General features: G+C 43.6%; 1 pseudogene; it reads left to right on the top strand.

The window, feature by feature from the left end:
- Positions 1–242: 242 nt before the first annotated feature.
- LOC128570278 (leucine-rich repeat-containing protein 75A-like) overlaps positions 243–17,133 on the top strand; it is a 34,139-nt pseudogene continuing 17,248 nt past the window's right edge.

Below are 17,133 nucleotides of genomic sequence, written 5' to 3'. Positions count from 1 at the left end.
TAAACATTTGAAAACAACAGGTTAATGTCATGTCCAGCATTAGCTTGAAGCCCCAAATTACTTGAAACACATTCAAATGATTGAATTGGCTAGGCTGCCACCATTGTGGATTCCCAGGAGCAAGGAGAGCACCTGGGTCTCAGCTTGGGAGACAGCTCCAATTCCAGCACTTAACAGCTGCATGCTCTTGAGCAAGCTCCTAATTGCCAAGACTTCATTTTTCTCATCTGTCAAAGGTACTAATGCTTGCATATTTCTCAGAAACAGAGGCCAGGCCCAACAGACCAACACCGTTATCTGTGGCTATGGCCATGATGTTGGCTGCTAATTCAGCATTCAAGGACAAACACCTCCTCATGGTGGATGAGGACGGTAAACACCTCTTTGATGCCCTGGTCCTCTACATGGCAAAAGTCTCCTGGCATAGCGAGAGCTGAAATTCATCAAAGTGTGGATTTCACTGGCTTCTCACAACCTTTATGTGGGAATGTGGCAGTGTGTAATTTATTTCAATTAAATTTTATTTCACATACTCTTTTGCAAGTCAGGAATATGTGTCAGATTTTTCAAAAATGGGACAAAATAAAGAATGGAAAGAAGTTGCAGGGTCTGATCATTGTATTATTAGCAGCCCAGTGTTTGCATGGCCTGGGTGGAAGCCTATCTTTGGAATACTCAGCTCTGTGGAGTCCTCCTTGCCCACAGAATCACAGACTCTCAATTTCCTGGCTGAAGGGCCTATTTTTCTGCTTTAAGTGAAATCTCTCAATTCTCAAAAGTCAGTGGGAAGGACTGACTTCCCCTCCTTAGATGGGAAGAATCAGATAGACTACTCGAAATAAGTTTCACTAATCAAAACACATGACGTAATATAATTAGTATTTTACAATTAAGGGAGAAAAGATAGAACTAAAGCCACCTGTCTCTGCAACTCTCTGTACGTCTTATAATCACTCGATACATCCTCCTGCCCTGGGGAAACACACCTTTGCCTCCAGGCCTCAGTTCGTGGTGGGATCATGGCCACCCCCAAAACTTGGGAGTGTTCTAAGAGTTCCAATTATTATTTGATCCACTGACTGTCCAGGTTAGGAGTAGGTGAGACCCATAGCTTGGGGATTTGAAAATGTGGCTTTTCTGCATTGGGTGGTCCTCAAGCTCCTTCCTCCTGGTTTTCTCAACAGGGCACAAAAGGCCACACAGGCTCCTTTGTCTTCCCTCCACTCTACTTTTCTGGGACTGCCCTGCCTTTTTCCCTTTTCTTTTCATGGTCAATAATGAACAAATGACTTACAGAAAACAACAGTGGAGTGACCCCATCTTCAGGAAAGCCTCCTCTAGGACACAGTTAATGACTGTCAGAGTCCATATTGGCTAGGCTGACACCATTGTGGATTCCCGGGGTGCTATTCTTTCTCACACAGTGGAAATGCCATCAGGGAAGGGGGGGTACCCAGCGACTATAGGATGGCTATGAAGACATAGCCACTTATGCTCCTGATTAATTAGGAGCCATCAAATGAGAAAAGTTTGCAGGAGTCTCCAGCCTCCTAAACCAGACAACAGGCTGGCTTTCTGGAATCCTAATGATGACTATAGGAGATAGAAGATCAAGGAAACCATTTAACACCACCAGCATCTACCAGGCAGAGTGATGCCCTAAAACCTGCAAGGAAGAGACCTTAGAATGCCCATCCAGCTTCCACACAGCATCCCAGGGAAACCCAGGTAGAAATAACAATAAATCTGAAGGCATCATGTTATCAGAATTTAGATTATACTACAAGTCTATAGTACTCATAAGAGCAAGGTACTGGCACAAAAACAGAGATTCAGATCTATGGAATAGATTAGAGAATCTAGAGAGGAACGCAGCCACATACAGCCAGATGATCTTGATAAGCCTAACAAAAGGACCCACTAGGAAAAATAATTGTTGTTTAACCAATGATGCTGGGAGAACGTGTCAGCCACATGTGAAAGACTGAAACTTGACCTGCACCTCTCACCACTGAAAAACATTAATTCTCACTGGATAAAAGATTTAAATTTAAGACATAAAACAATAGAAATTCTAGAAGAGAGTGTGAGGAAAACACACTTCAAGATATTGGCCTTGGGAAAAACTATATGAGGAATATACCCATGGCAAATCTAGCAACACTACAAATAAATAAATGGGATTTGATCACGCTAAAAGTTTCTGTGTAGCTAAGGGTACCACAAACAAAGCAAACAGACAGCCTTAGGAATGGAAGGAAATTTCTCCTGTGATGAATCTGACAAAATCCTGATAACTAGAATTTACAGAGAACTCAAATTAATCACCACAAAAAAGAGCAAACAACCCCACTTCTATGTGGTCACGAGACTTGAACAGAAACTTCTCTAAAGAAGACAGATGAATAGCCAACAAACACATGAAGAAATGCTCATCGTCTTTAATCATCAGGGAAATGCAAATCAAAACCACTCAGGTGAGATATTACCTAACTCCAGTAAAATTAGCCTACATCACAAACTGTCAAAACTGCAGATGCTGGTGTGGATGTGGAGAAAAGGAAACACTTTTACAGTGCTGGTGGGATTGCAAACTAATATAAACTCTATGGAGGTTCACATTGATCTCACAATCCCCTAATTAGGCATCTACAAAATCATTTTACCACAAAGACATTTTCACCAGAGTGTTTACTGAAACTCAATTCATAATTGCCAAGTCATGGAAGCAGCCCAAACACTCATCAACCCATGAACAGATTAACAAATTGTGGTACATGCATACCATAGAATACTATTCAGCCATAAAAAGATAGAGACTTAACATCTTTTATGTTTACCTGGATGGATTGAAACATTCTTGACATAAAGACTTACCATCTTTTATATTTACCTGGATGGAGGTACATTCCTCTTAGTAAAGTATCTCAAGAAAAAAAGTCCCATGTACTCAATAACAATATGAAAATAATATATAAACAATTACATCCTTATATAAATGACAAAAGAAAAATATAGTCTAGAAAGGGGGAGAGGTGAGGAAGGAAATGGGAGGGGGATGTGGGAAGGGTAGTTGATTGGAGGAGAGAAGGTATTTGGTGCATCCCACCTAAGTGCACAATGATAGAGTGTTTAGCAAACCCCCTTGGTGAGGGGTTTTTCTACATCTTGAACTTTACTTTGGAAGTGAGAACAATATAACCTAAAAATTTGTGCTCTCATGTGAAATTGAAATAAAAAATTTATTAAAAAAAACAAAGAAAGAAAAGAATAGCGGGCTAGAGACACCAAAGAGGGACTCCTTGCACTTTATGCGAACAGCTGTTAGGCTGTGCTTTCTGCTGGGGACACCCGCATCCCCACAGCCCACATGCTCTCTCCAGGAAGTCCCCTCTGAGTCCTCAGCACATCCGGCTCCACATCCCTTGCTGGCTCCACCCCAAGCTCAGTGCTGCCTCTTGGCTGCTTGTTGCTCAAACTTCTCAGCACCTGGCAGGGACCTAGCACACAGATCAGCCTAAAGCTTGGTGAATCAGGACCTTTCTGGGTTCCTTTCCTTCAGAAAAACCGAGTAATGACCCTCCTGTGCACTCACTTCCTTAAAGTAGATGTTGCCTGTCCATAAAGGATACAGGCCTATTTGTCCCAGATCTACTAAGGTTGCCTTGGGTTTAGCACAGCTGGGATGGGGTGGAGAGCCCCCCCAGCAGGCTAGGGATCTGTAAGGATTGTAGAAAGACATTTGTCAAATGGGCCTACTGAGGGACAGCTGAGTCTACAGATGGGTCTCCGCCTTCTCCCCTCTTGCTCCTGGCATAACAGAGCAGAGCCAGGATGGTCACCCGAGCCTCCAGATCTGCGAGTGTTTACTTTACTCCACCTGACAGCATCCACCCCAGCCTTGTTCCATGTTCCCTGGCTTTCCCTACCTCCCCTTAGTCTGAGTCTTTCCCAGTGGGTGAAGAAAGACCAGATGTTCAGGTGACAGGAAGCCCACCCAGCTGAGCATATAGCATGTAACTCCGATTCCTGACCTGGTCTGGGTGGAACTGGGCACCTAGAGCCAGACCCTTTTTGTCAGAAGGCCAGCAGCTCTGGCTGACCATGGCTCATCAGCCAAACAGCTTGAGGGCCCAAATCCTTTTGAAATTTCCCAAGAAGCCAGAAACATATTTTTATGTGAAATCCCTGGAGTTCTAAACATCAACCAGCAATTCCAGGCTTTCAGAGGCTCTGGGTGAGTCAAGCCAATCAAGTCTGCATTTTGTTAGCAGTGGACATACACCTGCCCTTGGTTTTCCTGCTGAGATTGCCTGCTACAGCCAGTTCACAAGCCCAGGCCTCCAGCACCCCCTTGGCAAGGGCTCAGCCTCCCCCATTCAGGGCGGGACTGTTTTTGCAGGAGCAACACTCATTCTGGGCACAAACACCTGGGGCCTCCAGCCCAAGGCTTTCCTGGTCTCTCTCTCCAGTTTCCCTGCTCCCTGCAGCAGCCAATAAACACACTTCTGCCTGCTCTCTTTCTCTTCATCACCCTGGACCTCACTCAGTAGTCTAGCTGTGGCTGTGAAATCATTCTCTGTTCAGAGACATTTTTGGAGCAGTGGTTAAGGAGAAGAGCTATTGATAACCCACCCCGTGAATGTATTAATTTTCAAAAATAAAAAATAAGGCCAATGAATGGATAAAGACAGTCCTGAGCTTTTATTGAATGGCCATCTTGCAGTGGGATTTGAGGCCTGGGCAGTCACACCACCCTTTCTTCTGCATGGAAGAATAAATCATGTGATCTTCCACCGGCTCTAGGCTTAAGAAGTTACAGCCACCCTACAACTATTTCCTGTGACTTGTTAAATATTTGGCATGCATTTCTCTTTATTTTTGAATAAATATTTAACTGACAGATGGCCAGAGAACAAAAATCAGAAGTAAACCCCAAAGCAGTAAGGGTCTAAGGGTTTGAAGGAGCCCAGGGGGCTAACAAGGAGCTCTGAGGAATCCTGGAAGTTTCAGTAGTGGATGATGGCCCAGTCCTCTTGTCCCCTTTAGAGATTTTGCTGCTGAGAGGTCCAGTAGCAGAAGGTCCTGGCTGTTTACCTTTACCCTGCATTTCCCCAATGCCTGGTAATAAATAAGAACCATCCATTAGAAGAGACAAAATGCAGGTATCCAGTCCCTCAGCATTTCGACTTCAGGATGTGTGGTAGCCTTCAGGGGGTGGTTCTCAGCATACATCTGATTTCTCTCTAGGCTCCCTGTCTGGCCCCAAGGTTCCGGCAACCAGGATAGTGACTCTGGAGGCTGCCGGCGCTGCCTACGATCTACAGTTTTGAAAGCACCTTGTAGGTGTCTGTGCCTACAGCCAGAGTCAAAGGCTGGACTGTAAAACCTCTCCGTTCAGCTACACCAGGATCTGAGTCTCTTTGACCCTGCCAGGGACCGCGGCACATGCAGGCATGGGCGCGTGTTCGCACGCACACGCACACACACACACACACAGGTTGCCACTCCTGCCCCAGGTGCTGAGCACCCCCCAGTTGTTGTCATAAGTGGCTGAAACTTTGGGGGTGAAAGCCCCCTGGGAGGCTTCTGTAGGCCCTTAACAAAAACTTCCCCTTGCTTCTTCCGAGCGGTTGGTAATTATTTCTAGATGCTGCATATATGCTTTTTTGTGGATCATTTGCAGTCTGATTTCTCATCTCAAACACTCTTGAAATATTTTTCTTTTTAAATATAAACCCTGACTGGACACTCAAGCTTTTGACTTTCTCAACCACAGCAGGGAGAAGTGTCTGAACTCTGCTTCTCCTGCTTCCATGGAAGGACATTTGGGGAATCAGGGTGATGGCTGGGGGACTACCTGAGCCTGTCAGAGTGCTTCCCTCTGCTCCAGGGCCCTGAACCAAGAGGACATAGAGACCCCATTCCCTTTCTGAGAGCCTCTCCTCCCTTTCCTGGGCAGAGTGTTCCTGGGGTTCACCAAATCTCCCCTGAATCAGAGGAACCAGTTCACATCCAACACTCGGACTTGGCTTTTTCTTATGTGACAAGCACTTCAGGGGATTGTAAAAGGGTTTCTAGATTCCAGGGAAAATAAATTCACAATAGAATCAGAGTCATTGGTTGTCTTAAGTTTGTAATAACATACGATTCATAAAGTAGTGCAGTTATCTGTATCTGCAGCATCAGAAAAGCAGAGCCAGATAGGGCCAAAGGGTCAGTGTGTTGCCTACTTCTCCTGTTCCCCTGGATCTCCTTTGATACTGAGGCTTTGGGGCTTGGAGCTGTGGTGAGTGCCCTTGGCAAGGTACACTGTGCTACCCTGGGAGGCCCTGTGGCCACAGCCCCTTACGATGGCAGATGGTTGAGTGCAGCTGACTGTGGCCAGGGAGGTGGGTGACAAGGACCCTGTCCTTTCAGCCTGGGATGCACTCTGTAGGTGCACGACAAGACAACAGGGGATCTTTAGAAGTCAAATCAATAGGACCAAGTATGACAATTGCACACCAGTCACCCAGATATTAAGATAAGATCTACTGAAGTAAGACAAAATTTAGACATAAATGATCCTAAGGTAACCCATGCAGAGGCCTATGAAACCAAAAGCAACTGCCAGTTGCCTGTTTCTTTGCACAGATCCAGCTGGCCTGGTCCCAGTGTGATCCAGGCAACCAACTGAGTATGAGCCAATGTTTACTCCAATTGGACTCATGTCCTTAATAAACCATTTCTAGAAACTTCAGAAATTTCTTCAACTGTAGAAAAGATTCAGGTCATTCTCCCACAAACAAGGTCTCGTTCTTAAAAACCGTCCACCTTGGTCTCAAAAGGATCTTCTGTTTAAGTCCCATTAAAGGAGTTTCCTTGCAAAATACTCCTCAGAAATACAGTTAAAATCATACTAAAATCATTTTCATAAAATGTGTTTTAAGAAAAGACAAGCTTAATTCTCAAAGGCTCCGTTATTGGAAAAAAGTAATAATTGTACTGTTTCTAAATTGAAATAAAATTGCAAAGATGCAAATAACAACCTGTATCATCACGTATAAACCAGTCCCAAATTTTAAATCAACTGTAAAAAGTATTTAAATCTACATGAATAATTTTATTAACTGATATGAAATCATATTTTCTGCTACCTTCATTTATTAACCACTTCTCCAATAGCAATGAAGTTATAGTGGATATTTGCAATACAGAGACGTTCCCATATAATGCTGCTGATCATGACAAGGGCACCTTCTCCTTGGAGGGGAGGGAGAACCCCATCACTTTCTGGTATATGGTGCAGAGAATGGACTTGAAGAGTGAAAGCCACATGATTTACACATGCACAAATTTGCCATGGAGTCTCAATAAGCATGACTAAGACTTTATGCACAAGGTTTTACATTCAGATTGTGCATAGTTAAAAGCAAGGGAATAATTATCTGGTAGCACCCAAAATAGCCTATGTCAAAAGACACTAAATGTCAAGGAATTTCTTGAAGCATTTGGAGTTTAAAAGCAGAAGACATTTCTGTGAACCCTCACTATTGAACACCACTTTCATAGAGAGAAGTTCAGAGGGTTGTCATCTCTGTCGCTCTAAACATGCCTCCTTGGTTAGGAATAACTAGACCAAAAAGTCTACAAATATCTCATCTTTCTTTGGGGTACCAGGAGACACAGGAATTGGAGTATTCACTACTATCGCCTCTGAATATGAAGCAGAAACATAAATCTCACGGAGAGAACACTGTAACTAAGGTTCTTTGAGTGTTCCCCACATTTCTCTCTGAGCTTTCTGCTCACTGTCCTGCTGCGGGACAACAGAAACCTACTTTGGAGCACTAAGGCTCTAGGCTCATTGCATCTTGAACACTTGAGTCAGCAAAATTGAGGGCAAATTTGTTTGTCTATTTACACAGAAGAAATGGAGATGAGCTGTGCTAACCCTAATAAGCATCTCTATCCCAAAGTTTAAATGGCATATCCACATCCCTAGAGATAGGAGAAAACAATTCTAAGATTAGTAGTCATCATCCTATAGATAGCTACAGGAATCAAAGCCAAATAATATGAAGCCAGGTAGAGAAACTGAGCTTTGTAGTGTTGTCTGTGCCTCCCAGCCACCTTCAGCTGCATAAGTCTCTCATGGAAACTGAGGTTGAGGAAAAGGTGGGAAGGTGGGCAGTGCAGTCCAGCCTGATACCCAATGACCTGCTCAATCGGCCTGGTCTCATCCTCCTCCTTGACTGCAGGCATGTCTGGAGGGACCATGTCTGAGCTGCCCTGCCCTGTCTACTTGGTCCTCATGTCTAAATGCCAAAAGCCACCCACTGGAAATGCCTGTACGACCACCTCACACGCTACTAGAGGCTTTCCTTGACTTCCCAAGGCTACAGAGACAAGCCTTCCCAAAAATGGGATGTGTCTTGGAGTTCATGTCTAGGGTTCAAGTTGGCCTCCTCCAAGATGGGTGGTGATTTGTCTGGCAAATGGACTGTCCTCATCTCTAAGGTGGGGTAACTCCTGGAGTGCACCAAAGCTCCAGCTTCCCACTGGGCTTGACAGCACACACATTGCTAGCCTCTTTCCCTTCCTGAGAATAAGTTATTGGTCACATCAGGTCAACCTGAATCCTTAACTCCAGTTCTGCTTCCCAAGAATTCACCATGAGAGCAGGACAAGCAGAATTCCACCAAAGGAGATGCCTTCACCTGACATGATCCATGCCTGATTTTGCCTAACACACAGCACAACTACACCCTCTCCAGCTTCAAGTGGTTCATGGTGCGTTGTGTTTGGTGCATGGCACAAGACTGTTGCTGCCAGCAGAGAGCTCTGTTTACAGGACACTGAGTGATGCCCTGCCAGCAGTCCCTGTCCACCTGGGCCCCTATCAAACTGCTGCTTCAATGCTGCCAGCCTGCCTCCTCCACATAAATGTGTCAAGAGTTGACTCATCTCTGAAACACACTATCTGCCTCCTGGAGAAGTTGTGTGACCTTGCACATCATTTTGCCCCTAAAGTTAATTTCCGTGATGGATGCAATATATTCAAACTTGTAAATCTGTCTGAAGGACTCAAATGATGAATTATTGACAGCTGATGGAACCCAAGTGCAGAGATTAAGAGAGTTTTCTTATCTTATTCCATCTAAATGTTGGAATGTTAGTATTGATCAAAATATAATGTGCTACAGAACCCAACATAAATCTAAACTATTAGATTAACACAAGCATTCAAGTAACGTAAAATGGCAATGTAGGAGAAAAGGGCTGTGTGTTGGTCACTGGGAGTATTTTAGCCATCAAGATGGGGAACCTGAAATTGGGGTGTGTGCTTGAGTGGTTGTTGGCCACACCGGTGTGTGTGTGTGTGTGTGCGTGCATGCGTGAGGATGGAGGTATACTCCGGAGAAAGGGACAGGTGGCAGCACTGAGGGCACCAAGGCTTCAGCCAAATGAGGAAAGACTTGCTGTGGCTTCTCGGTATGACTCTAATTTGCCATCATTTTCATTTTAAACTTGCCGGGATGAGCAGGGCAATGGAGCTGTGTTGGTGGTGGGGATGCCAGTGTCCTGTCAGGTGTGAAGACTAAGACCTGAGTCAGCTCCTAAAAGACAAAGAGAACACTTTTTGTGGATTCAGGACCCCACTGTCGGGCATCTGGAATTGTCCCGGCTAGAAGAGAGCAGATAGCTGAAACTGAGCAGGAGTCTGGGAAGAGAAGACCAAACAGAAACATGACGAAAGGAAGGTAATGTGACAATGTCATGCATGCCTCTGTGGGGCCAGGTGAAAGACCCCAGCTTCCTTGGGTCTGACCTATATGGTTCCCATGTGGGTCCCCAGCAGGACTGAGGAAGCTACTGTGAGATTCCCGTGGCCCTGTCTCATATCCCCAGCCTCCCTTCTGCACCCCGTGATCTTCTACCCCCCAAAAAATTGGCTATGCCCAAATCTTTTTCTCAGGATCTGATTGTAGAGGAATCCAGGAACTAAAATCTAAAGTCACAGAACTCGTAAGTGGAAGAAAGTAGATGTAAGTGGTGTGTGTGTGTTTAAACCAGAGCTTCTCATCAGCATCTCACGTTCTTATTAACAGATTTTTGAGCTAAGAATGGACAGAAACCAGATTAAAACATCATTATAAACAAGGAGGAAGTTTGGAAGCTGATCTTTCAGATTTGACCTTGTTTTCTGTATGGATCCAAAAATTCACTTTTCTATAGAAGTAATACCCGTGTTTAATGTAAGGCCAGGCTAAGGTCTCAAAACGCTTGTTGAATCTAGTTTGTGTTCATGAATTTACTAGTTCGTGTGCATGTATTATTACATAAAATTTTGCACTTCAACACAACAGCTTGGAAATGCCCAGGACACAGAGGGTGGAGGAAGCCCTGGGGATGACCTGAGTTTCTACATTAAGAGCACAGTCTGGGGTTTCCCAACACACAGGAACCGCCAGAAAAGGACGCACCTTTTGGTAATCACTTGTCAGAAGTTCTGAGTCACAGAACAAAAAGGGAAGTTAATTCCTCTGTCCTGGTTTAGTTTCTGTGGCCAAGTAATCTATTATATTTTTCTTGTGGAGAAAAAATGAACCCTAGGCTGAGAATAAGGTGACCAAGTGAATAGCTGCATGACACTAGAGCAGCGGTTCTCAACCTACAATTTGTAACAATGAAAATAAATCGTGCATCCGATATCTACATTAAGATTTACAACAGGAGCAAAATTACAGTTACGAAGTAGCAACAAAAATAATTTTATGGTTTGGGGTCACCACAACATGAGGAACTGTATTTAAGGGTTGTAGAATTAGGAAGTTTGAGAACTACAAAGCCTTGGCTGGATGGGGGAGGTGTCCCACGGTGCTGAGAAGTACCCTTGGGACAAAATGCTGACTGGACCCATGAGAATCCCTGTGATGAGAGACCTTCTGGGGTGATTTTTAGCTGGTCCACCTCCTTCCTAGAGGCTCAGACCCTCCCAGCATCACTTCTAGTGACATCAGGCCCAGACAAATGCTCTGGGGAAGCTCACCAAGTGAGGGTCTTGAAAATTGCCAGGGTTGGAAGAATGCATTTTGGAATTGAGACCCATCGGGCTGATGCCATTTGTTCAACACTGCAGCAAATGGTTACCATTTATTTTTAACATCCCTTCATGAGACACCACAGGTGCTACACACATGAATTAGGCACATCCGAAGGTTGCTGTGAACTGCCCACCTCCTGCTACCTCTGGGTGCTGAAAAAGAGCCACCTCTCTCCAGGCTGAGTCCAGGCCCCTGCAGTGCTTGGGGTCTCCACTCTTCCCTTTCCTTTTCTGCTCCAATCACGGGTGCTCTGCCCTGTGAGCCCCAGAGCCACCTGGATGAGGCGGCCATCTTCATAGCATGGTCACTGTCTTTCTCCAGCCCTGCTCCTTGTCCATGCCTCCACCCCTCCATACCCTCTGCATCCTCTCCAGCCTCTTGGAGCAGGGCAGCCTCCCTGAGGGATCAGAGAAAGCTGCTCCCAGTTGTGAAGGCCTTGTTTGTGTCACAGGCACTTAATAACTTCCTCTAGGACTCAGATCAACCCCTTCCCCTAAAACAGGCCTGAACAGGTGTCATGGTGACACTGCCTAATGAATTGTAGTCACCCAGGTACTTGTCTGCCTACCCCACGGCCATCTCCTGGCAGACAGTAATAAGGATTTGTCCATCCTTGCCCTGTTGGGATCTGTCATGGGCCTGGCATGCATGTGCACTAATTGAGCAAGTAAACAGATGATCGAATGGGAGAGTGAGTCGTAGGGAATGGTCTCAAGGAAGTCTGAGGCTGGAACCTAAGGATGGGCAGGATCGGATGGGGGAAGAATGTAGGATAGAACAGCAGGACAGTCTGGGCCCTGCAATGGGAAATTGTCCGTTCACCCCAGAGAATGAACTGTGCACCTTCTGTATGCTGGTGCTGTCTCAGCCTCCCTCACAGAGACACAGCTGACAGGTGGACACTGCCTCTACTTACTCATGTGCTGCTGGCACCAAGTCCAGAAATGACTCGTGTCTTTGGGGACATGGGACCAGATTAGCAGTGGTTGAAAATCCCTTCCCCAACAAAACCAAACAAAACTTTTGAATCTTAGAGTGAAAAATCCATTAGCTGGTATCAGTCTCTTCAGAATCTCAGTTTCAAACCTGGCAGAGCGTAGAAGATAAAACAATAGGACAGAATAATAGCCTGTGTTCAGTAGGGGCTTACATGAGCTAGGCACCATGTAAAGAGCCTTCTTTGGATGGATTTTCTTATTCAATCCACATGGCTATAGCTATGCGAGAACAATAATTATGAACAATTTCACAGGCAGAACACTTCAGCCCAAAGGAATGGTGGAACTTTCCAAGGGCTCATAGCTAATGGGGGCAGAAGACAGGAGATTTGAACCCAGGCGGCTTGACCCCAGTGCATGCACTAACCTTCCCTCCTTATGCCACCTGTTGAAGCCATCCAGCCTTGTTCTAGGAAGAAACTGGAGCCTACAGGGATACCAAGCGAGAGGGTAGCCTCCGACACTGGGTGTTACTGAGCTCGTGCCAGGCCCCAGACTAAGATGCCCTTGTGTCCTGGGAACATCCTCTCCCACCTGCACAAAATGAGCAGAGAGGGACTGGCTGGTTGGAAGATGCATGGGTCTGTGTGACTCTGTATCCAGGTCTTTTACCTGTTTTCTTCTCCTCTCTCCTGTGAAAAGAAGGAACAACTTGACCTCACCCCACATTACACCCTGAAGCCTTGCATATGGCAGGCGCTCCATAAATGCCCATTGTCTCACTGAAGACATAATTGAACAGAAATAAATTGAGGTCTTTCTTCTTTTACATTTTTCCAAGAGTAAAAACATATTTTACCCTCATATATGTTCCCAATACCCTGGTGATGATAAATCTGGAAATTGGTCAGCTGAACTCCCCACCACGACCACACACAGCCCATTACAGAACAGTTTCCAAGGTTTTCTAAAATGGGCAGCCCACTCCTTCAGGTGTACGGTACCCTCTTGGGGTACCTCAGGATTCTCCTGGCTTAGGTATTTGCACTGGGATGGCAAATAATGCTGCGAGGCCGAGACCACAAAGACTGTGCCCAGATACTTAGTCCTTGCTGCCTTTACACTGCAAGATGCTGATGAAATTCCTTTGACAGGAGGTCTCCACCTCACAGAAGTTGCTTTGGGGGAACTTCCAGCTGGACAACACACTCCTGGAAAACAGAAGACTTTCTGCCTGGGGGAAATGGGTGGAGTAGGTGTACACACCAAGGCGGATCTGAAAACACCTCGTCTGTCCAGAGAGACACGGGACACTGCTTCTGCTCCTGTGCCCCAGAAAGCATGAGGCCCCTGCTGCCACGTTTTCTGAAATTCTCAGAGACTGCCTGATATGCTCTGTAAGATATCCTGGATTTTAAATACAGGAGAGGTTTTTGGTTTTGGTCGATTTTTTTGTTTGTTTGTTTTGTTTTTCTTTTACTAATGGAGCAATGAAAAGGTGTCCTGGGGCCCCAGCTCTGAAGCAGAGAACTAGACCAGTCGTGTCTCCAGGCTCCTCCTCCCCCATGTGTGGGCTTCTGGGGATTCTGCTATCCCCAGGACCGAGAGTGGTTCCTAAGAACACCACACCCAAAGCTCAGAACTTCCAGGGTGCAGAGGGAGAAGAGCCTGTTGAGTTTTAGCCCAAACAAAAATGTGGGTGCCATTGCTGCAGAGAGGCTCCCATCTACTGGTCGAAGGAGGGAAGAGCAGCCAGCATCCCCAGCAGAGGACCAGGAGAGAGGAGAGAGAAGGCGAGCAAGAGGGGAAGAGTGGGGAAAAAAGAAGGAAAAGAGAGGGCAGAAGGGACATGAGAGACAGGAATGAATCCAAAAACAGGGGACTGACAGCTGGGGAGTTAAGGAAGAGACACCAAGGTTCTCAGAGTTTTGGGGAGATGAAGGGGTGGAGCTGCATCTACTGCTGAAAGGGGACAGGCCTGAGTACAGGTGAGCCGGTGGCAGTGAATCGTGTTCACATGTGTGTCTGTGGCACATCTGCACACAAGCTCCCTTGTCTCTGGCCAATGACCTCTCCTCCCAACTCAGCTCTCTGAGCCCAAGGGAAAGTCCCCCGTTGGCCCCACAGTTCTCTACACAGCTTCTGATCAATCCCCATCCTGTTTTCCAGGAGTGTGCCCACCAAACAATGACAACTACAACCAAAAAGCAGGCAGGCATTGTGACGGGCTCCTGTAATCCCAGGTACTTGGGAGGCCGAGGCAAGAGTAATCACTTAAGCCCAGGAGTTTGAGCTTTCTCTGAACGTGATGCCACAGTTCTCTACCCACAGCAACAGCTGGAGACTCTGTCTCAAAAGAAATATAAAGAAATAAAAAGAAAAGAAAACTGTGGTGTTATAATAATAGTGCATAAAACATTTTAATTGTGCTATAAAATTGGAAAGACAATAAAATTTTATACAGAAGTAATGTTAAGTTACACCATTTTAATGTATCTTGTAAATTCAAAAGATTTTAGGAAATTCTCATGATAAAAATAAAGAATACTTACAGAGATACAGAGAAGAAAATGTGAAAATACACTATGTCTCTAAAAGTCAATGAGACACAAAGGATAACAATGAGAAAAACAGCAAATTCTGACAAACATAGAAAACATCAGAGAAAGAATAAGTTGTTGCCTTTTTAAAAATTACATGAAGTTGATGCAATAGATGCTCCACTTAAAAGACATATGGAAATCCCTTCCACAAAGGGACAATCAAAAATCCAACTACATTGTGTACAAGTCTCAACTTCGTATCTAATAAAAGCAATGTACTAAAATTGGTGTGATAGAAGAAACATGCCAAAAAAAGATGTTAAGAATAAGAGAGCAGGCTCAGCTCCCGTAGCTCAGTGAGTGGGGCACTGGCCACATACACACAAGGTGGCAGATTCGAGCCCAATCCCAGGCCTGCAAAACAACAATAACAACTGCAACAAAAAATAGCCAGGCATTGTGGTGGGCACCTGTAGTCCCAGCTACTTGGGAGTCTGGGGCAAGAGAATTGCTTAAGTCCAAGAGTTTGAGGTTTCTGTGAGCGGTATAACCGAGGGTGACATAGTGAGACTCTGTCTCAAAAAAAAAAAAAAAAAAAGAATATGAGAGCAGAGGAGATCACAATTATGGTAGGCACATCACATTTTATGTTAAAAATATTACATTTTAAAAAATATACTTTACTTTCACAAGAGATAAAGTTCATTAAATAATAAAATTGTCTTGCTTGGAAGCATAAATAATATATGTATGCATAATATATATATATATATCTTTCTCTTGAACTGAAGGTCACAAAAAATGTAAACACATTGACAGAATTGCAGCAAAAAATAAAAAAAAATATAATAGAAAACTTCAATATTCTACTTTCAGTAATAAATAAATTCAGATTATTAATAAAAAAAAAACTTGAAAATACTGTAAAGCAATTAGGCCTAATAGGTATATAGAGACATAGAATATCAGAATATACAATCTTCTCATTAGCTCATAAAACATTTTCTTGGAACTACCAACTGTTCTGTCACAAATAAGTCTGAAGCAATTTTAAAAATTGAAATTTTATACTTTCATTTCTTATGAAAATGGAAAAGAAGTATAAATCAATTAGAAAGAACAGAAAAAATCCACAAATACATGGAAATAAACTCTTGTTCAAGCACTCGAAGATTTAATGCTGAGAAGATGCCCATACTGCTCAAATTTATTTGCTGATTAAATGTAATCCTTTTAAAACTCCCATTTTATTTTTGCAAAAAGAAAAAAGTCACCCCTCCAATCCCCTAGAATCCTAAGGCACCACAGAGATCCAAACAATCATTAGAAAGAGAAACAATGTTACAGACACCACACTTTCTGATTTCAAAACATTAAAAAGCTATAGTAATCAAAGTAGTTTTGTACTGACAAAAAGGCAGGCAACTAAACCAATAAATCAGAAGAAACATAGGTATAAATTCTTGCATGTATTTTCTAACAGCTATTTACAAACCCACATTAATGCACTAATGTTCACAAAAACCAGGAGATGAAAGCAATCCAAACCGCCCTTACTAAGAAATACAATTTGGAATATAATGTATTATTTTTGAGGTTTTCAGAAGCAGATAAGCTTATCATAGATGCAATAGAGATATATACCTTGATGACATTATGCATATTTAAATATAAGTCAAAAATATACAGATGTAGCATATCTGATTACACTTATATAATACTATTTCTGATGTAGTTACACTCTTGGAAACAAAATAAAATAATGATATTTTTCAGGGGTTAGGCAATGGTGAAATGGGTTTTTGTTTTATATTACTGAATTTTAGTCTCGCAAGATATGTGCATTTTAGACATACATTGCATAACATTGTAAATATAATTAACATGACTGATGTGAATAATTAAATTGTCAATTTTATATTGTGTTTTACAATAACGAGAAGAAAAATTATATCTCAAATATACACTTATAAAACTTTTCAAAATTGCCCTTCAAATTACAAAAGTAGCTTTCTCACATAAATGTAATACATATTCATCAATATATAGTTGCAGAAATCACAATTTTCATGAATACTCACCAAGACAGAATCAACCACATTTTGACCAAAACCACTAAAACAAACATACTAGAGATATTTTTTTATTCATATAGGCTAATAAACAGAGAGATATCAACAGATATCTCTCAAACAGAGAGATATCAGAATTCAGAGAGAATTTTATTGGAAATGAATAAATAACTGATTTATAGTGAAATTTTTAATCATGCTAAACAATAGAGTTCAATATTGTCATATACAATTGTAACATATCAAGAGGGGAAGGTCAGCGGCTAGGGCACCAACCACATACACCAGAGCTGGTGGGTTCAAATCTAGCCCAGCCCTGCTAAATGACGACAACTACAGCGCCCCCCCCCCCCAAAAAAAAAGTAGCTGGGCATTGTGTCTGGTGTCTGTAGTCCCAGCTACTTGGGAGATTGAGGCAAGAGAACTGCTTAAGCCCAACAGTTTGAGGTTGTAGTGGGCTGTGACACCATGGCACTATCCAGGGTGACAG

Source organism: Nycticebus coucang, chromosome 18 (genome assembly GCF_027406575.1).
Source record: "Nycticebus coucang isolate mNycCou1 chromosome 18, mNycCou1.pri, whole genome shotgun sequence".
In the NCBI taxonomy this organism is placed as follows: Eukaryota; Metazoa; Chordata; class Mammalia; order Primates; family Lorisidae; genus Nycticebus; species Nycticebus coucang.
This window is presented reverse-complemented; position numbering and strand designations above follow the sequence as displayed.